The sequence below is a fragment of the Ahaetulla prasina genome, chromosome 4 (genome assembly GCF_028640845.1).
Source record: "Ahaetulla prasina isolate Xishuangbanna chromosome 4, ASM2864084v1, whole genome shotgun sequence".
NCBI lineage: Eukaryota > Metazoa > Chordata > Lepidosauria > Squamata > Colubridae > Ahaetulla > Ahaetulla prasina.
The window spans coordinates 81381692-81407108 of record NC_080542.1 but is presented as its reverse complement, the minus strand read 5'-3'; the positions used below and the strand labels follow the sequence as shown (position 1 = coordinate 81407108).

The following is a 25417-nucleotide window of genomic DNA, read 5'->3' as shown; positions in this document are numbered from 1 at the left end:
TTTGGCGTTGGCGCCGGTGGAGCCCCGGGATTGCTGGCAGGATTTGGCAACTGGTGTCCCTTCCTAGATGGTGGGGATTTCGGTGGCCTTCATGCAGCGCGATGGGGCGGGCCAGGGGGAGGTGGCTGGCGGCGGCGGCCTGCCTCGGTGCTTCGAGGCGGCGGATGGCCTGGTAGGCCCGATGTGGGGGTAGCCTTGACCCAGCGGGTGGCGTGGATACCGGGTGGTTGCCTTGAGGAAGGCCCACGGGCCCAGCGGACATCCCTTTGTTATTTAACAGCTTAACATCTTTATCATCGGTCCTCCCTCCTCCTTCTTCCATAGTCCACCCCTGGTTATTTATAAGGGGTGGTGAACTGACTGAATTAGTGGTTTTGTCCTCTACCGCATAAGGATCATGATTGACTGTTTCCCATCAGGACAGACTGGTCGTGGTCACTTTATCATCTGCTACCATCTTGACTGGCCCAGGATGGGCCTCCTGCCGGACTCTCTCTGTGATGCAAACGTTTACTGCGGCTGACCTTCTTGCCCTGCGAGATGCCCCTCTCTCGTGGGTTTGGCCCTCCATATTATTGAGGGCCCACCTTGAGGACGGGCTTTGGAGCCCCGAGAGGTGGCATGCTAAAAATAGGAGGCTTAGGGGCTTTTTAATTAGTTGTTTTAATAGATTTTTTAAAGGGAGTTTTAATGGGGATTTTAAGGGTTGGGGAGGTCGAGGCGGGTGGAAAACCCACTGCGGTGGGGGGAGGGTATGTCCAGTCCCAGTGCGTGCTCACGGCTTCATTTAATCGGGTCCGAAGACAGGGGGGAGGGGGATGTTCAGAGCGTAGAGTGTTATTCCATCTGTACGGTAAGTGGGAGAGGCAGATATGGCGGAGGCAAGGGATCGTATCGTTCCCTGGGAGCATGTGCTCGATGTTTAAAAGCGATCACGTGCTCCGGCCCCTCAGTCCTTACTCGTTCCCCAGATGGCCAAGATCCTCAGAGCTTGGGTCTTCGGCTGATGCTGTGCAATGCCCAGTCCGTGGTAAATAAGGCTCCCTTGATTTACGACCTTATACAGAGGGAGTCCACGGACTTTACGGGCATTACGGAGACCTGGTTGGGCACAGAGGAGGGTGTTCCCCTGGTTGAACTGTGCCCTCCGGGTTTCCGTGCATTTCATCAGCCGAGGGCCCAAGGTAGGGGTGGGGTGGTGGTGGTTGTGATTAAAGAAGGTCTAGAGCCGAGGGAGTCCACTGTGCCTCAGATAGCTGGTTGTGAATCCCTCCTTGTGAAGTGGGGCCATAGGAATCAGATGGGTCTGTTGATCGCGTACCTGGCTCCTTGCTGTGTGACTACAGCCCTGCCTGAGCTGCTGGAGGTGCTGGCCGGGGTGGCAGTTGAGACTCCCAGACTTTTGGTCATGGGGGATTTCAACTTGCCATCGGCCGGCTTGTCATCAACGGTAGCTCAGGAGTTCCTGGCTTCCATGATGGCCATGGACCTGATTCAAGTAACTGATGGCCCTACACACATGGGGGGAGGCACACTAGATCTGATTTTTATCTCTGGACAGTGGATTAATGATCTGGTATTAGGAGATTTAGTGACGGAACCAGTGTCATGGTCGGATCATTTTCTCCTTTGCCTGGACTTTCGGACCGCCGCTCACTACCGCAGGGAGACGGAGCCAATGTGTTGGTTCCATCCCAGGCGCCTAATGGACCCTGAGAGGTTCCGGACGGAGCTTGAGCCGTTCCCTGAGGATCTTGCCCACGGCACGACTGAAGAACTAGTTGCGGCCTGGAAGCAGGCCGCGGCTGGGGCTTTGGACCGTGTCGTGCCTTTGCGGCCTCTGACCCGGCGTGGATCTCACTTGGCTCCTTGGTTCTCTGAGGAGCTGAGGGAGATGAAACGCCGGAGAAGACGCCTAGAGAGTACCTGGAGGTCTAGCCGTTCCGAGGCTGATCGGACACTAGTGAGATCTTTTACTAAGACCTACCTAGTGGCAATGAGGGAGGCGAAACGTTCCTATGTTTCCACCCTCATTGCATCGGCAGATAATCGCCCGGCCGCCCTGTTCCGGGTGACTCGCTCCCTCCTTCATCAGGAGGGGCGGGATGACCCCCTACAGGGATGTGCTGAGGAGTTTAACGGTTATCTATACGATAAAATCGTTCAGCTTCGGGATAGTTTAGACCAAAATTGCGATGATCCAAGTGGGATGGCAGAGGCACGTCTTGTTGAAGTTGTTTGGGATGAGTTTGAGACTGTGGCTCTCGAGGACGTGGACAGGTTACTGGGGAGGCTACATGCGACCACATGTTTACTGGACCCGTGTCCTTCCTGGCTGGTGCTGGCTACTCAGGAAGTGACACGAGGCTGGCTCCGGGGAATTATAAATGCTTCTTTGATGGAAGGGGTTTTCCCCGCTGCTTTGAAAGAGGCGGTGGTGAGACCCCTCCTCAAGAAGCCTTCCCTGGACCAAGCTATTTTGGGAAATTACCGTCCAATCTCCAACCTTCGCTTTGTGGCGAAGGTTGTAGAAAGTGTGGTTGCATGGCAGCTTCCCCGGTACCTGGATGAAGCCGTCTATCTAGACCCGTTCCAGTCTGGCTTCCGGTCCGGATATAGCACGGAGACAGATTTGGAGGCGTTGGTGGATGACCTCTGGAGGGCCAGGGATAGGGGTTGTTCCTCTGCCTTGGTCCTGTTAGATCTCTCAGCGGCGTTTGATACCATCGACCATGGTATCTTGCTGCACCGGTTGGAGGGGTTGGGAGTGGGAGGCACCGTTTATCGGTGGTTCTCCTCCTATCTCTCCAACCGGTCGCAGACGGTGTTGACAGGAGGGCAGAGGTCAACTGCGAGACACCTTACTTGTGGGGTGCCTCAGGGGTCGATTCTCTCGCCCCTCCTGTTCAACATCTACATGAAGCCGCTGGGTGAGGTCATCAGTGGTTTCAGGTTGAGTTATCATCTGTACACTGATGATACTCAGCTGTACTTTTCCACCCGGACCACCCCAACGAAGCTGTCGAAGTGCTGTCCCGGTGTCTGGAAGCCGTACGGGTCTGGATGGGGAGAAACAGACTCAAGGGCAATCCCTCCAAGACGGAGTGGCTGTGGATGCCGGCAACCCGGTACAGTCAGCTGCAGCCACAGCTGGCTGTGGGGGGCAAGTTATTGGCCCCAACGGAGAGGGTGCGCAACTTTGGTGTCCTCTTGGATGGGCGACTGTCATTTGACGATCATTTGGCGGCCGTCTCCAAGAGGGCCTTCCACCAAGTACGCTTGGTGCGCCATTTGCGCCCCTTTCTTGACCGGGATGCCTTATGCACGGTCACTCATGCCCTTGTCACTTCCCGCTTGGACTATTGCAATGCTCTCTACATGGGGCTGCCCTTGAAGTGCACCCGGAGGCTGCAGTTAGTCCAGAATGCAGCTGCGCGGGTAATAGTGGGAGCAACGAGTAACACCAATCCTGCGCAGTTTGCACTGGCTTCCTGTGGTCTTTTGGGTGCGCTTCAAGATTCTGGTTACCACCTTTAAAGCGCTCCATGGCTTAGGACCCGGGTACTTACGGGACCGCCTGCTGTTACCTTTTGCCTCCCACCGACCCGTACGCTCACACAGAGAGGGCCTTCTCAGGGTGCCGTCCGCCAAGCAATGTCGGCTGGTGGCCCCCAGGGGAAGGGCCTTCTCTGTTGGAGCTCCTACGCTTTGGAATGAACTTCCCCCTGGTTTACGTCAAGTGCCTGATCTTCGGACTTTTCGCCGTGAGCTGAAAACGCACCTATTTATTCAAGCGGGACTGGATTGAAATTTTATTGGGGTTAGTTATATTTTAAGATTTTAAATTGTTTTAATATTTCAGCCACATTATAGTATGTTTTTTAATTTCTTTTAATGTTTATATAGTATTTTTACTTGGCTGTACACCGCCCTGAGTCCTTCGAGAGAAGGGCGGTATAAAAATCGAAATAAATAAATAAATAAATAAATAAATAAAGTAATGGAAAAAATGCAATTTGGGGACCATTTCATCCAAACAATTAAGGCTATGTATCGAAAGCAAACAGCACAAATAATAGTAAATGGTGGATTAACAGAGTCTTTTAAGATTGAGAAAGGGACTAGACAAGGATGTCCTTTGTCACTTTTATTATTTATTTTAACTTTGGAAATATTATTGAGAAATATATGTGGTTGAGATCAAATAACAGAAATTAGAATTAAAAAATCAAGATTATAAATTAAGACCGTTTGCAGATGACCTGGTTGTTACTTTATCTCAACCAATACATTCAACTATATATTTAAAGGAGACAATTGATCAGTATAGTAAGTTATCTGGGTTTAAAGTGAACCAACAGAAGACAAAAATGATAATTAAAAATGTGAATATACATCAAAAAGAAGAATTAGAAAGAATAACTGGATATGAAGTAGTAAAAAAGGTTAAATATCTAGGAGTATATATTACTGCCTTGAATGTGAAATTATATTAAAATAACTACGAGGTACTGTGGCGGAAAGTAATTAAAGAAATGGAGAATTGGAATTCTCCAATTCTCACTGTTGGGAAGAGTGGCAGCTATAAAAATGAATGTTCTGCCTAGATTTTTATTTTTGTTTCAAATGATACCAATATTGAGGAAAGAAGCAAATTTACAGGAATGGCAAAAAGGGATTAGTAAATTTGTGTGGAAGGGTAAAAAACCGAGAATAAAGTTAAAAATAATGCAAGATTTTAGGGAAAGAGGGAGTTTAAAAATGCCTAATTTGAAATTGTATTATGAAGCAGTTGCCTTATCTTTAATTTCTGATTGGATTAATTTAACAGAGGAAAGGGTTTTGAATATAGAAGATTATGGTTTGTTATATGGTTGGCATGCATATGTATTATATGACAAGAAAATTGATAAGACATTTAAGATAATATGGTTAGAAGTGCTTTGTTGAGGGTTTGGAAAAAATACCAATATAAGTTAGATGGTAAGATACCAATATGGGCAATCCCCAGACATATGATAGAGAATATAAATATATTTCAAAAAGTGGAGTTTATTACTTATAAAGAGCTTTTGATAATGGAGAAGGGGGAATTACAATTAAAATCTAGGGAGAAATTAAGGGAAGAAGGGAGGAATTATACAAGGTTTCAGTATGGACAACTGCAAACTAGATGGAAAATAGATCAGAAAATTGGTATTAGGCAAAGTGATGATAATTTGGTAAAACAAATAAAAGACCAAGGTCAACAGCATATAAAGAGACTATATAATGTATTGGTAGAAATTGATTCAGAAACAGAGTTGGTTAAAGATTGTATGGTAAGATGGGCACAAAATTTTCTTTTTTTTCTTTTTTTTCTTTTTAATTTTTTTATTACTTTTTTCCAACAAACAAAAAAAGAAAATACATTATTACACCCTTGTGCTATACATAAAAAGGAAGATTTGGGTCTTCGGATATATCGTCATGATTGCCAAAATCCACGTTCTCGAGGTACAGGTACCGAAGCGTCCAATGTTCCAAGCGCATAGTCCACAAATGGTTTCCAAGTCTTCCAGAAAATATCTTCTTTATACACACCACTTCTAATTTTAATATCACATGTCATTTTATCATTTAAAGCCAATTTCCACATTTCAGAATTCCACTCTTCTATTCTAAAAATCACATCTAGTTTCCAATATCTAGCTATTATAATTCTACCTATTATAATCATAATTCTAATCAATTCTTTTCATATTTTGTTAATTCTATTTCCTTAATTACCAACAATAATATAGTTTCCACTCTCAATATTATTACTTTCCCCATCATTTCAAATATCATTTTCTCCAATTGTTGCCAAAACTTTTAACCTTATCACATTTATACCACATATGTTCATAAGTCCCCAATTCCATCTCACATCTCCAACATTTTTACTAATTTTTATCCATTTGTGACAATCTTACTGAGTCAAATACCATTTCAAACAACTTTATAATTATGCTCTTTAATCCTTATAGATAAAGTTCTCATAATTCTACTATTCCAATTCACATTCCAATCTGACTCTGGTATTTCAATATTAAGATCTTTTTCCCAATTTGTCCTCATCACTCTTTGTAATTTTTCATCAGAATTTATAATCTTATAAACCCTACTAACGAGTCCCTTTAGCCCAATTTCATCTTTCATAATCCGAGATACTAAATATTCAAATTCAGTTTCACATCTATTTATCGAATAATTTTCCCTTAATTTTTTTGTCCATTTTTCTATCTGTATTTTTTCAAACCAACTTAAACCCTATTTCTCAATAATTTCTTTATTCCTCCTTTCATTTTCCATAACTTTTATCCAATCTCTAATAATTTCTATATTTTCCTCTTTAATCACTTCATTACGTTTTATATTATTTTTAATCGGCCAAATTCCAATTGTCTCCCCCAAAAAGATTATATCCGGAATTAAAATTTTAACAAATTTATTCCACATTTTACTTAATCTCTTTAACCAATAACTTCTAATTACACATTTTGAGTTTGCTTTATCTAAAAACCACCTTGATCCAAATTTCTCTATATCCCTTAACTCTAAGTCTCTCCAATAGTTATCTTCACCTTTAAATATTTTTACCACTATCCATACGCACAGTAATAATTAAATAATTTGGGGATTCCTAATCCACCTTCCTTTTGATTTTGATACCACATTTTCTTCACTAATCTAGGTCTTTTGCCACCATTACAAAATTTATCCAATTTTTTCTGATATCCTTCAATATCTTTCTCTGTCAAATTTAGCGGTAGCATCTCGAATAAAAAGTTGAACTTGGGCAGCAACATCATCTTACACATTGCAATTCTACCAAACCAAGACAACTTTAACATTTTATATTTGTCTATCTTCTTCTCAATTTCATTAATCACCACATCATAATTAAGTTTTTTCAATTCTTTAACCTTGGTGAAAGCACTATACCCAAATATTTCAATGTGTTTTAATCCTTATCCCAAATTGCTCTTGCATATTCTCACACTCATTACCATTACTATCCATCAATAATTCTGACTTTGACCAATTTACTTTCAGACCTGTCATTTCCTCAAATTCTATCAAATGCTTATATATCTTTTCAGGTCTTTCTCTACATTTTCAAAATAATTAAAGTATCATCCATAAATTTATCTTATACCCTTTATATCCTTCTAATTCTTCATCTTTTTCTATCATTTTTGTCAATATTTCCATAGCCAATAAAAATAATGTTGGGGACAAGGGACATCCTTGTCTCGTACCTGCTTCTAATTTTATCTCTTCAGTTAATATTCCATTCACCTTCACTCTTGCACTGCTTTTTTGATACAATTTTGAAATAACATGTATAAACTTATTACCAAAGCCTAAAGCCTCCACAATTACTTTAATAGTTTCCCATTGTACAGAATCAAAAGCTTTAAAAATATCCAATGATACTATACCAATTTTATCACCGTTATATTCAGCTACATCTATAATATTTAATACTCTTCTAACAATATCACTCATGTATCTACCCTTCACGAAACCTACTTGGTTATAACTTATATATCTATCTATAAATCTATTTAATCTATTACTTATAATAGCAGTAAATATCTTTGCATCCTGATTAATTAAAGAAATGGGCCGATAGGACTCAATCCTTTCTAAATCTTTATCTGGCTTAGGAATTAGGGATATCACCGTTCTATTCCATGACGAAGGTATTTCTCCACCATGTAATATTCCATTGAATAATTTTTGCAATCTTGGTATTATTAATTCTTTAAATTCTTTATAGAACTCAACAGGTAATCCATCCTCACCTGGGGCTTTCCCTAATTTTATTTTTTGTATAATTCCATTAATCTCATCTTGTGTTATATCTTCTTCCATCAATTCCTTATATGTTTGATCAATTTTCACCACATATTTTTCTAAATAGCTTTGCAATTTTCCCCGATTAACTGGTTTCTTTGAATATAGATTCTGAAAAAAATTTCTAACCACTTCACATTTCTCTAATTTTTTATAACATCTTATACCTCTATCATCTATCAAAGCTCCAATTTCTCTCTTCTCTCTTTTATTTTTCGCCATCTTTGCCAATAATTTAGAATTTCTATTACTAAATTCAAAAAAATTCCTATTTAAATATCTCAAATTTCTTTTTACTAACTCTGTATCCTCTTCTATCATTTTATTTCTTAACATATTAAGCTCCTGAAGAATTTTTTTTCTTTAGTAAGCAAAAATTGATTTTCCAATTCTTTAATCTGGTTTTTATCTCTTTCCATTTTAATTTTATAATTTTTATATTTCCTACTTGATAATTTAATACTCTCCCCTCTAAACACCGCTTTCATCGCATCCCAAACAATTTCAAATTTAACCTCCCCGTTATCATTTAATCTCCAACTTTCCTCCAATTTTTTAAGTATCCATTTTTTATCCTTTTCATTTTTATACAGTTTCTCCTCATATCTCCAATAGCTTCTTTTTTTCTCAAAATTAAAATCTAAATCCACCATAACTTCTGCATGATCAGGAAATTCCCACAACTACCATATCCACATTATTCAACAAATCTTTAGAAAGAAAAATATAATCAATTCTAGAATATGTATTATATATCTTAGAAAAAGTATACTCTTTCAATTCCTTTGACCTCTCTCCACACATCCACCACGCCATTTCGAAGCATCCACTTATTTAAAATCCCCATTTTATTTGCTCCTCCACAGCGGGTGGGGTTGGTACTGTCTATTTTATCTCTGATTAAATTAAAATCCCCAGCCACAATTACTTTCCCTACACTTTCATTCTCCAAAATTTTTGTTATTTTTTCAAGAAATTCTCTTTGTTTTTCATTCGGTAAATATAAATTAACAAGTGTCACTTTTTCCTCATTAAGATTTCCAACAATTATTACATATCTTCCATCTTCATCCAAAATTACCTGATGTTTTTCAAAATATACCCTATCTGATATCAGTGTTGCAACTCCTCTAGCTTTTGAAGTTCCAAATGCTTTTTCATATATTTGCATACCTTTTATATACATTCTATTTGAATCTTCAGATTTCTGATGGGTTTCTTGTAAAAATAAAATATCTGGTAAATCTCTTTTAATCTTAAATTCCAATCTTCTTCTTTTAATCTGATTCCCTGTACCCTTCACATTCCATGACATTATTTTTATGACTCCCATTTAAAATATAAATTTTTCAATCCTATCCCCGCATCTTCCTTTCTGTGCCCACAACCCAACATTAAACTCCCATATAACCAACATTTAACATATAAACAACGATCAGAAAACCCAAAAAACAAAACAAAAAACAAGACAAACAATAAAATACAAACAATCTTCTTCCCCCACATCCTCATCGGTTTCGCCTCTATAAAGAGAATGGGGGAGAGGGGACGTGCCAATGTCCGGGCCACTTCTTTCGGGCTATTTAAATTCATCACTCAAAAAAAAAGATAGTGATGGTTCTCTCGCATTCAACCCATATTTTCCAAGACTCTTGTCTGCTTCTTCTCCTGCTGTATCCTCACGACTTTTCTTCTGTTCAACCAACACAGGTGATATTTCTTTCCTCTTTAACCCTTTAGGGTCTTGCCCTCCAATAGCCCCTTTTTCTTCTTCTGGGGTTGATGTTTCCGCATATGTTCCACCCATCTTAAGCATTTGATCTTTTATCTCCATTAAATCCTCCATCTCAATCAGTCCAAGCTCCCGTAAATATAATAGTGCATCTATGTCTGGGGTAATTGTACGCATCCTTCCTTTATAAAAAATTTTCAATTGTTGTGGTGGCCTCCAATTATATTTAATTCCATTATCTCTCAAAACTTTTGTAATTGGTTTTAAAAAAAATCTCCATGCCCTTTCTTCTCTTGATATATCCGGGAAGACTTGAATAGTCTTCCCTTCAAACTTCAAAGCATCTCCCATCTCTCTCACCTTGGCCATAACTTCCAGCTTGTCACCAAGATTTGCAAACCTGACAAGCACATTCCTGTTAGAGCCATTTTGCCTTCTATATCCAATTCTAAAAACACTTGCCAGGTCTGCTATTGTAAATGTAAGTTGCGTATCCAGATCATTAATCCATTTCAAAACCCGCTGTTTCAATTTATCATCCTTCTCTTCTGAAATTCCTCGGATAACCAAATTATATTTCCTCATCTCTTCTTCCAAGAGACAAATTCTCTTATCTTGCTGCTCATTTTTATAATATATTTCACCAATTTGCCGATCCAATTTTGCCTCATGTACATGGATCTGCTCCATTTCATCTTTAATAATTGTCATTTCCTCTCTTTGCTTTGCAAAATTCTCATTCATCTCTTGTTTCATCTTCTTCATTTCGGATGTCAGTTCCAATGTCATATTATCTATACGCTCTGATAGTCCTGCTATTTTTTCCCCAATGTTATTTAAAGCTGCAGCAAGTTGCTGCGTTTCTGAAAGTTGTTGAGTCATTTTGAAAAAACCTAAAAAATTTTCCAAACTAGGATTCCAAACCAATTTTACAGAGGGTCTTGATGAAGATCAAGGGACGGCAATCTTTTAATTGAAGCGAAGCGGCTTATTTGCACTCGTTATCTCTCAGTAACTTATGACTCATAGTCACTCCACAAAGAAACACAGAACTCACAGTTTTTAAACATTAATCAGCGCCATTTTTTCTCCACGTCAGCAAAGGAGAATGAAAAAAAAACCCAGCTTGAACTTCAAAACAAGTCCTTTTTTTGTTTTCTGTGATATAAACAAGCTATTAATTTCCTCTCAAAAGAAAAAAAAAATAAAGAAAAAATTATCCACCCAGTGAAATCCTATTGCTGGCAATCAGTCCAACACAAAAGATCGGTTTCTCTTCAGTTAAATTCTTCTCATTAACAAATTCAGTCTTTAATATTCACTCCTTAGCCTCAGCAATAAAAAAAGTTTTTAAACACAGAACACGATAATTATAATAGGGAAAGCAAAAGACAACAATTTATTCCACACTTATCGTGTCTGCCAGTCGGCTCGGTCACTCCCACACTGTAAAAACTCCTTAATTCAAACAGTTTCAGATGACCTACCAGTTTTAAATTCAGTCTGCTGGGCTATTAACACTTTCACTTCATGATTTATTAACTTTCATCCATAACGGTGCATTCCGAACAGCATAAATCCTCATAAATCTTCATTAATAAGCCCTGTGAAGTGAAGGAAAGGTCCTTACCCCACCACGGTCATGGCCACGCCCCCCGGGCACAAAAAGGGATTAGTAAATTTGTGTGGAAGGGTAAAAAACCGAGAATAAAGTTAAAAATAATGCAAGATTTTAGGGAAAGAGGGGGTTTAAAAATGCCTAATTTGAAATTGTATTATGAAGCAGTTGCCTTATCTTTAATTTCTGATTGGATTAATTTAACAGAGGAAAGGGTTTTGAATATAGAAGATTATGGTTTGTTATATGGTTGGCATGCATATATATTATATGACAAGAAAATTGATAAGACATTTAAGATAATATGGTTAGAAGTGCTTTGTTGAGGGTTTGGAAAAAATACCAATATAAGTTAGATGGTAAGATACCAATATGGGCAATCCCCAGACATATGATAGAGAATATAAATATATTTCAAAAAGTGGAGTTTATTACTTATAAAGAGCTTTTGATAATGGAGAAGGGGGAATTACAATTAAAATCTAGGGAGAAATTAAGGGAAGAAGGGAGGAATTATACATGGTTTCAGTATGGACAACTGCAAACTAGATGGAAAATAGATCAGAAAATTGGTATTAGGCAAAGTGATGATAATTTGGTAAAACAAATAAAAGACCAAGGTCAACAGCATATAAAGAGACTATATAATGTATTGGTAGAAATTGATTCAGAAACAGAGTTGGTTAAAGATTGTATGGTAAGATGGGCACAAAATTTTCAACAACCAATAATGCTAGACACAAGGGAAAAAATTTGGGTGAGGAATGTTAAATTTACACAAGCACAAAATCTAAGAGAAAATTTTTATAAAATGTTTTATAGGGGGCATGTTTTATAGGTGGCATTTAGATCCGAAAAAATTGTCGTGTATGTATACAAATGTGAAAGCAAAATGGAGATGTGATTGTGAGGATGCTATTTATTATCATATATGATGGACCTGTAAAAAAATTAAAGCTTTTTGGATTAAAATATGGTGGATTATGCAGAATATTTTGAAAAAGAAGATTAAGTTTACTCCACAGTTTTTTTTATTAGGAATAATTTCAGACTGTACAGTTATAGAGACTAAATTGATTTTGAATTTAATAACTGCTGCGAGATTATTGATTGCACAATATTGGAAGAAAGAAGACTTACCTACAATTGGAGAATGGACTAGTAAAGTATCCAATTTAGCAGAAATGGCAAAAATTTCTGCCTACTTGAAAGACTATTCACAAGAAAAATATATTTTGGAATGGAGAAAGTGGATTGATTATATTCAAAATAAGTATCAGATTAAAAAATACCAATTAGCTTTTGAGTGAAGTTAGGATTTGTTTTGTATTAGTAAATTTAAGAAAGAAGGGAATTGATAGTGGGACATTGTGAAGGGATTGAGGATTATGTCTTATGTTATATTTTAGACTATATTTATTAGATATAATACCCTGTATCTTGTTCTGGGAAGTCTTGGGGGGAAGGGGAAAGGAGGGGAAGGGGGAAGATTATAAATTGATTGATTGCCAATGTACATGAATAATTGAAGAATTAATTAAGTTGGAATGGTGTAAAATCGGGCCTGCTCAGCAACCACTCCAGAAGGGAAAGGGTAGGGAAAAAGGAGAAGAGAGAAGGAAGAATGTAGATAGGTAGGTAGTAGGGGGAGAAGAAGGAAGGGAAGTAAGAGGGTCAGAAAGGGTGGAAGTAAGAAGTGGGAAGGAGGAGAGGAAGTAGGAAAGTGAGGCGGAGGAAGGTGGAGAAAGTAAAAGAAGGTAGAGAAGGGTAGAAAGGTTTAAGGAAGGGAGTGGTGACTGGGCAGGCCCGATTGAGTACAATTTATGGGGAGGAATAAATGTTGGATAATTGAATGTATTGTAAACTGGTTAAATTGTTGGAAATATTATGGAAAATTAAAAAAAATTGGGAAAAAAAGGAAGAAAAATTTTAAAAAATCTTATCAATACTAGTCAAATTATTATAAAAGCCTTCTGTTTTGGAATCTTTATCATACCTGGAGTGTATTTGCGAATAAGAAAACCAATTCATTTTTATACCTTCTGTTTCTAATTCCTGCATAGTTTTTAATTCACCCTTTTCATTTAGCAATTCTTTTTATTTAACAATTTGTTCCTTTCTGAATGTTATTGAATATGAGAATGCCTCAATAGTTGATACCCAGACTGGTATTTTTAAAAAATGATTTTTCTTAATCCTCTCCCAGTTTAATAACAAAGCCTCTCTTATAAAATGTCTTCTAAAATAATGCTGTGTCTTGGCTTGCCCATACCATAAGAAAGCGTGCCATCCCAATAGCAAATCGTGACCTTCCAAAGTCAGTATTCTATTATTCCTTATGGTTATCCATTTCTTAATCCACATTAAATTTGCAGCTTGATAGTATAGTTTCCAGTGGGTAGTCCAAAACCCCTTCTTGTTCTCAAGTCTTGCAAAAGCTTTAACTTTACCCTTGCTTTTTTACCTTGCCAAACATATTTCAGAATTATTTTATTCAGTTCCTCAAAATATCATTTCCCCAATCTAATTGGGATTGCTGGAATAAGTATAATATTCTGGGTAATATATTCACCTTAATAGTTGATATTCTTCCAATCAATGATAACTGCAAATTCTCCCATTTTGCCAAATCTGACACAACCTGCTGTTTGAGTCTACTATAATTATTCTCTTTCAACGTGCTACATCTTGCAGTCAGAAAGATCCCCAAGAATTTAACTGCATTTCTGATCTTTCTACTAGTTCAATTTTTTGCTTCATTAACATATTTTTTATTAAGATCTTCATTTTATCTTTATTATTTTCAAACCTGCTACTTTTCCAAATTTTCCTATTTTATCTATCAAGATCATTATTGATTCTAGTGGATCCTCAATGATAAAAACCAAATCATCAGCAAATGCTTGTAATTTATATTCTTCTTTTTGAATTTTCATGCCTTTTATTTCTTTTTCCTCTCTAATATTTCTGTTTAAAGCTTCCAATATTAATACAAATAGCAGGGGTGACAGCAGGCAACCTTGTCTTGTTCCTTTTTTAATTTGAATGGGTTTTGTCAATTTGCCATTCATCATTACTTTAGCTGATTGTTTGTGATATGTAGCTTCTATTGCCTTAATAAACTTTTCACCAAACCCATCTGTTCCAATTGTAAAAGCATAAATCACCAATTGATGTTATCAAAAGCTTTTTGTGCATCAAGAAGGATCAACACCATCTGCTTTTCCCGGTGGGCCTCATAGTATTCTAGGGTATCCAGTATTATCCTCATATTGTTTTTAATATGTCAGAAATCCATATAGAATGTATATGGATTATACATCAGAATGTATAAATTCACTCAAATATCTTTTCAGTCTTTCTGCCAGTATTAAGGCAAAAATTTTATAATCTGAATTTAACAAGGATATAGGTCTATAGTTTTTAAATTGTTGTAAATCCGTGTCCTCTTTTGGAATAAGTGTAATATATGCATCTGTCCATGTCTTGGGTATTTTCTTCTTTAATATCACTTCATTCATGATCTCCAATAGTGGAAGACTCAGTTGTTCTTGAATTGTCATATAGTATTCAGCTGGCAATCCATCTGGTCCAGGCGCTTTCCAATTTTTTTTTTTTTTAAGTGCTTGCATTAGTTTCATCATTGTTATATTTCCTTCCAAAATCATTTCAGTATCTTTACGGATCTGATGTAAGTTTGCTTTCTGTAGGTAATGTTTAATGTTTCCCTCATCAATACTCTCCTGTTCATATAATTCTCTATAATAATTTTGCACAATTTCTTTCTTCTTTTCATTCCCATATTTAATCTGACCTTGATTATCCACTAATTTTATCTTTCCCCCTTGGAGATTTTTGTAAGTCTTGTTCTAAATTTTTGTGCCTATTTTCTAATATCTTAAGGGCTTGCCTTTTTAAAAAATTTCTTTTCCTTACATAGTCTATCATCAAGCCTCTTGCGTAAGCCTTCATTGTATCTCAACGATTTTGAGCTGATGTATCCTCCTTTTTATTTTCCCTATAGAAAAAGGCCAATTCTTTCTCCATTTTTTGTACAAATTCTTTATCTTTTAAAACCGTAGTATTTAAAGTCCATCTAGATCTTCTCCTTTGTCCTTTCCATATCATTGTCATGGAGCTAGGTATTGGTTTCTATATCAATCTTTTCTATATTACTTTTCTATATTACTTTTAGAGGAGATATATGTCTATATACTTGTTATCACCTTTAAAGCGCTCCATGGCTTAGGGCCGGGATATTTACGGGACCGCCTACTGCCACCAGTAGCCTCTCACTGATCAGTGCGCTCTCACAGAGAGGGCCTCTTCCAGATACCGTCTGCTAAACAATGTCGGCTGGCGATCTCCAGGGGGAGGGCCTTCTCTGTGGGGGCTCCTACCCTCTGGAACGAGCTTCCTCCGGGGCTTCGTCAACTCCCCGACCTCCGGACCTTCCGCCGCGAGCTGAAGACGTTGTTGTTTCGACGAGCCGGACTAGCGTGAACATAGTTTTAAATTGGGGGTTTAAATCAGGGGTTTTAAACGGGGTTTTAAATTTGTATTTAAAAGTTTTAAGCCATCAATTGAATAAGTTTTCTATACTGTTTTTAGCTGTTTTATATGTATTATATGTTTTCTGTTGTTTTTAGTGGCTGTGAACCGCCCTGAGTCCTTCGGGAGAAGGGCGGTATACAAATATAAATAATAATAATAATAATAATAATAATAATAATAATAATAATAATAATAATAATAATAATAATAATAATAATAATAATAATAATATTGAAGGTCAGTTCCGTTGTCATCCATATCACATCTATTTTGGACCAAGATAAATGTCTGTTTGAGTAAAAAGTATATTGTCTATTTTCCTGGTTTCTTTCTCTCCATGCATCTTTTAAGTTCATTTCCTCTACCATTTTAAAAAAGGATTTCGGAAGGACCTACGTAAGTTTGCATATTAGCTAATTCATCCTCAATAGTTTTATTAAGCGAATGAAAATGCACAGCACAAGCACGTTGACCAACCAAATTTCAAAATCCACCTTGACGAGCTAACAAATAGTCTATAGCAAAACGTTGCTGAAGTATATCTTGATTTAGTTCAATTTCATTTTGCAAATCTCGAACAATTGCAGCAGTAGCATTTATAGATTTTTCTAATTGACATGTGAGCCCCAGAATAGAATGTCTATTTTCTTATTTATTTATTTACATTTATATCCCACCCTTCTCCAAAGACTCAGGGCGGCTTACAGTGTACAGAGTGGCTGTGGATGCCGGCACCCCGGTACAGTCAGCTGCAACCGCAGCTGACTGTTGGGGCGAGTCATTGGCCCCAACAGAAAGGGTGCGCAACTTGGGCGTTCTCCTAGATGGACGGCTGTCGTTTGAAGATCAGTTGGCGGCCGTCTCCAGGAAAGCCTTTTACCAGGTCCGCCTGGTTCACCAGTTGCGCCCCTTTCTTGACTGGGATGCCTTATGCATGGTCACTCATGCTCTCGTCACTTCTCGTCTAGATTATTGCAATGCTCTCTACATGGGGCTACCCCTGAAGTCCACTCGGAGGCTCCAGTTAATTCAAAATGCAGCTGTGCGGGTGATTGAGGGAGCCACATGTTGCTCCCGGGTAACACCGCTCCTGCACAGTCTGCACTGGCTACCTGTGGTCTTTCGGTTGCGCTTCAAGGTGTTGGTTACCACCTTTAAAGCGCTCCATGGCTTAGGCCCAGGTACTTACGGGACCGTGGCTTAGGCCCAGGTACTTACATGTTACCTTATGCCTCCCACCGACCCATACGCTCACACAGAGAGGGTCTTCTCAGGGCGCCGTCCGCCAAGCAATGTCGGCTGGTGGCCCCCAGGGGAAGGGCCTTCTCTGTTGGAGCACCTACTCTCTGGAACGAACTTCCCCCCGGTTTTTGCCAATTACCTGACCTTCGGACCTTTCGCCATGAACTGAAAACGTATTTGTTTATCCAAGCGGGACTGGCTTGATTTTTAAACTTTTAAATTTTTTTTTTTGAATTTTTAATAATTTTAATGGGGGTATTTTATTATGGGTCAATTCGACGGTTTTAATTCTTGGCCGCTTATAGAATATGTATTTTAACTGTTGTTTTAATTTTGTATATTGAATTGTTTTAATTTGACTGTACGCCGCCCTGAGTCCTTATTTTGTGGAATGTGTGTACTGGAAACGAAAGTTAAAGAAATGCTTATTAACAGCTAGTGTCGAATTAAAAGATATATAGAAAGATACTGACTAAATGGAAGAAATGAGAATTTTATGATTTATATTTTTTCCTCTTCTTTGGGATTATAGTGATTTAGAAGAAAAGTTTTTTGAATTTTTCTTTTTTAATTTTTTTTGGTCCGTTATTAGGTTATATTTTTAAAAAATGGCTTTCAAGCAAATAGTACCAAAAGTCACTAAAAACTTTGAAACTTCTTCAGTTCAGATTCAAAAATTAAAAGAAGAAATCAAAAAGGAATTAAGAAATTTTTACAGGAGTTTTTGGACAGTCATTTTTTAGAAATAGATCAAAAATTTGATGAAATAGAGAAAGAGATGTTGGATTTTAAGGAAGTGGTGGAAGAGCAGAAGAGGGAAATGAAAATGGTAAAGGATGCAATTGCGCAAATATTAAGCTCTTGTATTCAGATGGAAGATGATCTTGAAGAAATTAATAAAACTAATTTAGAGTTGCAAAGGAAAATAGAGGAAATTCAAAAGAATCAAAACAATTGGAACTTAGATAATAAGATGGAAGATATACAGGCAAAGGTAAATAGGGCAGATGAAGAAAGAGTAATATTACAATATAGATTAATGGAATATGCTATAAGGGTGAGGGGTTTGAAGCAAAGTAGGAAGGAAAAATTTAAAAGAGATTTTTACGCAAGGCTTTGCTAAGATAAAGGGTGTGGAGCCAGAAGATTTTGAGATTAATATTGAAAGAATTTATTGTGTTAATTCTTGGTGGGCAAGACAAAATAGAGTACCGAGGGATGTGGTTATTTATTTTACAACTAAAAAGATTAGGTATGAAATTTTGCAAGCCTTTTATAAAAATAAATTTCAAATATTGGGACAAGATATAAAAATGATGAAGGAAATTCCTCCTAAAATGTTAAGAAAGAGAAGAGAATTTGCTTTTTTAGTGGATCTGATGTTTAGTGGATAACATCAGATATATTTTAGATGGGAAGTTCCAATGGGTTTGTTTTAGAGGCAGAAAGTATTTTCTTAATTCAGTTATGAAAGCGAGACATTTTTATATTAATGTTTTAAAGAGTGGGAACCCTTTGTTGTTAGATGCTAATTGGTTTGGAAATGATGGAAAATAGAATGGGAGAGGGGAGGAATGTTTAAGATGTGAATATGATGATTATGGTTAATCTTTGGAATTGATTTGTTTAGGATATAAATTATAGGATTTTTGTTATTTGCTATTTGTATGGTATAAATCTATGGGATGATATTATTTAATTGTGAAGGATGGAAAGTAAAATTTATGAATTTAGATAATGTGGATGTAATGATTTTAATTGTTTACTGTTATATTGTGGATGTAGTTTAAATGATTATTTGTTTTAATTGACACGTTTATAGATAGTAAAAGTTATGAAGTTAAGCTGGAAATATTGTATTTGAGAGATTTTATTCGAAATGATATTTGATTGATGGAGTAGTATGGGAAGATTGGACATTAAATGTTATGACAATTGAAGAAATATATAAGTGATGAAAATTTGAATTTGAGAAGCTGGATTGTAATTTAAGAAATGGATTTATGAAATTTGAAGGAATATACAAGTGGGTGAAAAAATTTGAATTTTAGAAGATGGACTAATTTTTAAAATGGATTGTAAGAAGAACGGACATTAAATGTTATGGCAATTGAAGAAATATATAAGTGATGAAAATTTGAGTTCAAGAAGATGGACTGTAATTTGAGAAATGGACTTATGAAATTTGAAGGAATATACAAGTGGGGAAAAAAATTGAATTTGAGAAGATGGATTAATTTTTTAAAAAATGGACTGTAAGAAGAAGTAATATGTGAAGTTGGTATTGCTTCTTTTCTTTTTTTCTTTTTATTATTCTTTCCTATCTCTTTATTTTTATTGTGAGGGGATCTAAAGTATATTTTGTATACTTTAGCTTGTGATTGTTGGTCATAATACCCGGTATTTGCTCTGGGAAGTCTGGTGGGGGAAGGGAGGAGGGAAAGGGAAATGATACATGGATTGATTATTAATGTACAGTAATTTTTGAAGATATGAAATTAAAATTTAAAATGATATTGGGGCTGCTCGACTGCCATTTCAGAAAGAAAAGGAGATAGGAGTAGAAGGAGGGAAGAAAGTAGGTAGGAAAGAGTAGAGAAGGAGGAGGGGAATAAGAAGGTTAGATAGGGTGGAAGAAGGGAGGAGTGGAGAAGGAGGAGAGGAAGTAGTAAAGTGAAGGAGATGAAGGATGGGAAAGTAGTAGAGGGTAGAGAGGATGTGAAGAAAGGAAGTGGCAATCAGGCAGGCCTGAATCAGTAATAAATAAAAATTAATGATTAATGATGGATAATAGTTTGTACATAAATATGATGTTGGAAAATGGAAATAAAAATTATTTAAAAGGAAGAAGAGCCCTTAGAGAGAAGTTGTGGAATATTAACCCAGATTTGCATAAGAATAACCCCAGTATAGTCAGAATCAATAACTCCTGGAACCACAAAACAGCCCAATTTATGAGCAGAAGAACCATAGGGAATAGGACCAGTGTACTTCTTTTTCAATCATAGCCAATAGCTTTGACTCCTGAAGTTCAATCAATGTGACTTCTCCACTTGTATCCATTTCTTTTTCTTTTTTCTTTCTTTTCTTTTTTTTTACATCTATATCTCGCCCTTCTCCGAAGACTCAGGGCGGCTTACAGTGTGTAAGGCAATAGTCTCATTCTATTTGTATATTTACAAAGTCAACTTATTTTCCCCCAAACAATCTGGGTCCTCATTTTACCTACCTTATAAAGGATGGAAGGCTGAGTCAACCTTGGGCCTGGTGGGGCTTGAACCTGCAGTAATTGCAGGCTGCTGTGTTTTAATAACAGGCTTCTTACAGCCTGAGCCACCACGGAATACATTCTTGAATGTATTCTGCATAGAATTCTTTGGTTTTATCTACTGAATCAATTCTGTACTTTTGTTGTTGCCATGTAAACACCAGACTTCATTTATAGTAAACACCTTTCTGTAATAGCACTTTAGTCAAAAAATCGTACTCTCTTCTTCTCTCTCTCACTCTTCTTGGGACTTGCTTCAAAACTACAATTTCTTTGTCTTTATATTTCAGTGTTTTATCTCTTGCAATTTGCAGTATTTGTGCTTTAATTTATTTTTTTGGTGAATCTTATGTGTGCCTCTCTTGGGAGATTGTGTCTTGTTGCATATCTTGTATGCACTCTAAAAATCTCATCAATGCCGTCAATCATTTTTTCCTTACTAATTTCTAAAGCTTCAGCCAAAATTTCTACCATTTTGTCTGCCAAGCTCTCTCCCTTCTCCTCCTCTATATTCTGGAATCTAAGAAAAAAATCTGCTCCATCCATTTCCCAACCCAATGATCCACCTTTATATCTTTCAACCTCTTCCAATCTACTGTCAATATTTCTAATTTTTTGCTCCTCTCTTTCCTCAACATTTTGAAGTCTGTCCTCATAATTTCTCATCATTTGTTGTATGTCTTCAATCTTTGCATCCATTTTCCATGTTCTTTCTTTATTTTGTTCAGCTTCCTCTTGCAGCTTTTGGATTCCCTGCCAAATAATCTGTAAGGAGATCTCTTTATCTTTATCCTTCTCTTTTTCCAGTTGAAGCATCAATTATATTGTTCTTTGTCCTCCTGATGGTGATGAAGAGGGCGTGGATGTGGCCGATCCATAAGTTGTTCCTTTTCTACTCATTGTGGGATATAAAAAGAAAAAAGAGCAGATATCAAAATAATACCCACAAAACACGAGGGAAAAATAGAAGCAAAAAGGAGAAAACTGAAGAGAATATATATATATATATATATGTTTTCTGAGGTTTACACGGGTGTTTGTATGTAGGTATATATATATATATATATATATATATATATATATATATATATATATATATATATATATATATATATATATATATATATATATATATTTGTTTTCTGAGGTTTTGGTGTTTGTATGTAGGTCTTTGGTTATTCGGGTTTTCTCGCGTAAAATTGGAAGTGTCTTGGCGGCGTTTGACGAAGTCTCATTCGTCATCTTCAGGCTTCAGCTTTCCAGAAGCACGAAGCTGAAGCCTGAAGATGACGAATGAGACTTCGTCAAAACGTCGCCAAGACACTCCCAATTTTATGCGGGAGACAACCCGAATAACCAAAGACCTAAATATATATATGAATGAGATGCCTCAAGTATAATAAAAAAAAATTCTTCAGACTGTTGTATGTCTTAATCCAATTGTTCCAATTATTCCCAAGAAATAGGAAAAAGAGAAAAAGAAAATAAAAAAAAAGAAAATGAAAAATAAAAATACAAAGATATTGGTTTCTTTTGTTCGTTCTCCAATAGTTATCTGCAGTTCTATTTCCAGAATCACTGCGGTAATTTTCAAAGAAAAAGAATTCTTTTTCTCCCCTTCCCTTTCAGGCTCATTTAGTTGATAGCATCCAGCAGAGCACCTGAATAAACAAAACTGCAGAGATACAAAGTCTCTTTGATACTCTCACCCTCTATCTCAAAAGCAACAAAATATAAACATAGAGCCCCTGGGATATAATATACCAACTTTCTTGCATCAGGGAGATTACACCATTGAAAAGAAAGAAAAGCAAAAGAAGAAGAAAAAGTTCAAAGGCCACTAGGTGGCAGTGTTGATAAGCTTTCCTTTGTTTTCCCCTTCATTTAAACAAGAAAAAATAGCAAAAATATTTTTTTTAAAAAAATGTTATATTGCCAATTAATATTAGGAAAAAGGTTCCCCCCCCAAAAAAAAGAAAATAGAGAGAACACCAAAAGTTATTTTTTTGAAATCCAGAAGAGGAAAATTGTTAAATTTCAATCCAGACCAGTTTTACAAATTAATACAACAAAATGGCACTCCTAAAGAAAAATTTGTCTTCTTTTTTAAAGAAAAATTAAAAGGAACTAAAATTATTTTAAAGTAGATTTAACCCGCCACTCAATTTCTTTTTCCCAAGTTTAGTCTCTTCTCTAAATCCGGATGATTTTAAAACAGTTTTAAAAAGAGTCTCACCCCACCAGCACACTTCATTTAATTCTTCCACTTGGAGCTGTCTCAACTTCAGCAGCCATTATTATGATCGGAACTTTCTGCCAAGAAAAAGGCTTCTCCCAGATCAATCAGGGACTTTGCGATGTCCCTGAAATCCTCGGGAAGTGCCCTCCACAATCACTGTCTCTTCAGGACAGTGAGGTCCAAAAATGAACCGTCCTAGCAGGAAAACTTCACCGGCGAACCTGGTCCTTCAGATTAACTGGACATCTCGTTGCGACATCAGCTCCAGGTTGCAGAAAAGATGCTTTTAAAAGGCTCCTCTTGACGTTCCCAGCTGAGTTGCCTGATTGTCACAGGCTTTTTTTTCTTTTAAAGGCAAAAAAATGATTTTAAAAGAAAAGAAAAGCCTCTTTGTGACCCATCCAGTCACATTAGCCCTCCACCCACAAGCCACACTCACAGAACCGGTAGTAACAAATTTTACATTTCACCACTGGGGTTAAGTATAACCCAAAAGGACAGTACCAGAACCACTAAAACAATGCAGAAAACTTAAAACGGCCATCCCCCCCCTTTTTTTTAAAAAAAGTCAAAACCTCAAAGCAAAAGCACCAGCTGAGAGGGAAACTAAGAGCAGCCATTCAGGTGAATTGAAAGCTTGGGTGTGCTGCCAAAAGCCCTTAATGGTTGTTACAAAAAATAACAAAGCCTGACCACAAGAGCAGCCTAGGAAACACTTGATTAGGGCCATAAAGATAAGTGGGATTAGGCTAAAAATAACTCACTAAGGCACACCAAAATGCCCCCTTCCTGCCTCCCTGACAGGATTAACCCTTTAGGATAGAAAAAAAAACAAAAGACCCAGGACCAGGATTAACCCATTAAAGTTTTGTAATTAAGATATTACATCTTGTCTTCCTGAATTAAAGGATTCCACTTTCTGGCAGCTGGCTTCAGTGTCAATTTCTTCTCAGCACTAGTGACTGTGTCCCAGCTAGGAAATGAACCAAGGAGATTTCTTCCAACAAGAGATGTGACAACTATTTGTCTGAAATGATGTAGGGTCTTCTGCTTGAGCAGGGATTTGGACTAGAAGACCTCTGAGATCCCTTCCAATTCTATTATTCTATGTTCTCTATGTTCTAAATTAGGTGCTTGACAGCAGAAGCAATACAGCTGGTTGGACCACACATGCATTAAATTCAGGGCCTGTATGATCAAGCTGCATCTTTGTCCCCTCCTGTATCTTTTCCCCCCAGGAAGAAACAAGAAGTAGCCAACACTGCAGCAGCTATAAAAGGTCTTGGAGAACTCCAGAGAGTATCAGCTGATCACAAAAGTGTTACTTAATACCCTTTATAATGAAAATGTTTGTAATCTTGTCCTTCTTCCTGAAGGGAAGGGGTTAATCCCATCCCTAGATGAGTGATTGATGAGTTTCCTGGGTGTTTCCCTGCCCTAATCCTGTCTGTTTCTGTTGTTTATTGACTTTATTCAAGGCGTGTGCAGGCTGCATTCCGGTGGTTTTGTTATTGCAACTAAGTAAACTGTTAAGTGGTTCTTTTTTTTTATTAAAAAGTTTTACAAAGTTTTTGCAAATTCTCCCTCCACCCCTCCCACCTTTCCCCAATCCCCCCCTCCCCGGACTTCCGGGAGCAAAATACAGGGTATAACTGGCTCACGGCACGGCAGAGGAACTAGCTGCAGCCTGGGAACGGGCTGCGGCTGGGGCTTTAGACCGTGTCGTGCCTTTGCGGCCTCTGACCCGGCGCAGATCCCAACCGGCTCCTTGGTTCTCCGAGGAGCTGAGGGGGATGAAACGCCGGAGAAGACGTCTAGAGAGTTTCTGGAGGTCCAGCCGTTCAGAGGCTGATCGGACACTAGTTAGATCCTATACCAGGACCTACCTAGTGGCACTGAGGGAAGCGAGGCGTTCCTACGCCTCCTCCCTCATTGCGTCGGCAGATAACCGCCCAGCTGCCCTGTTTCGGGTGACCCGCTCCCTCCTTCGCCAGGGGGAGCGGGATGACCCGCTGAGGGACGTGCTGAGGAGTTTAACGGTTATCTATCGATAAAATCGTTCAGCTTAGGGACGGTTTGGACCAAAATTGTGGCGATTCAGACGGGGTATCTGAGGCGGTCTTGGTGATGTTGTGTGGGATGAGTTTGACCCTGTGACTCCGAGGACATGGACAGGTTGCTGGGTAGATTGAATGCCACCACGTGTTTACTGGACCCGTGCCCTCCTGGCTGGTGCTGGCCACTCAGGAGGTGACACGAGGCTGGCTCAGGGGATTACAGTGCTTCCTTGTTGGAGGAGTCTTTCCGGCCGCCTTGAAAGAGGCGGTGGTGAAACCCCTCCTCAAGAAGCCCTCCTGGACCCGGCTGTTTTAGGTAATTATCGTCCGGTCTCCAACCTTGGCGCGGCGAAGGTTGTAGAAATATGGTGGCATATCAGTTCCCCTGCACCTGGAGGAAACTGTCTATCTGGACCCGTTCCAGTCCGGCTTCCGGCCGGTTACAGCACTGAGACGGCTTTGGTCGCGTTGGTGGATGATCTCTGGAGGGCCAGGGACAGGGGTTATTCCTCTGCCCTGGTCCTATTAGACCTCTCAGCGGCTTTTGATACCATCGACCATGGTATCTTGCTGCGCCGGTTGGGGGGATTGGGAGTGGGAGGCACCGTTTATCGGTGGTTCTCCTCCTATCTCTCCGACCGGTCGCAGACGGTGTTGACGGGGGGGCAGAGGTCGGCCCCGCGGCGCCTCACTTGTGGGGGGGCGCGGGGGGGGGGTCTCTCGCCCCCTCTGTTCAACATCTATATGAAGCCGCTGGGTGAGATCATCAGTGGTTACGGTGTGAGGTACCAGCTGTACGCTGATGACACCCAGCTGTACTTTT

The 25417-nt window shown here is 38.2% G+C and overlaps 2 protein-coding genes across 4 annotated transcripts in view; both read right to left on the bottom strand.

The window, feature by feature from the left end:
- The window catches only part of EIF1B (eukaryotic translation initiation factor 1B), a 237067-nt gene that overhangs the window by 58080 nt on the left and 153570 nt on the right, over positions 1-25417 (bottom strand). The window lies entirely within an intron of this gene.
- CCK (cholecystokinin) overlaps positions 1-25417 on the bottom strand; it is a 205239-nt gene that overhangs the window by 63109 nt on the left and 116713 nt on the right. Inside the window, exon 1 of one of the 3 annotated variants that reach the window (XM_058184219.1) lies at positions 11104-19393. The exons of the other annotated variants lie outside the window; for them this stretch is intronic. The gene's annotated coding sequence lies outside the window, so the exon portion shown is untranslated. Of the gene's footprint in view, positions 1-11103; positions 19394-25417 lie in introns of those variants that run through there. 3 annotated transcript variants of the gene reach the window in all.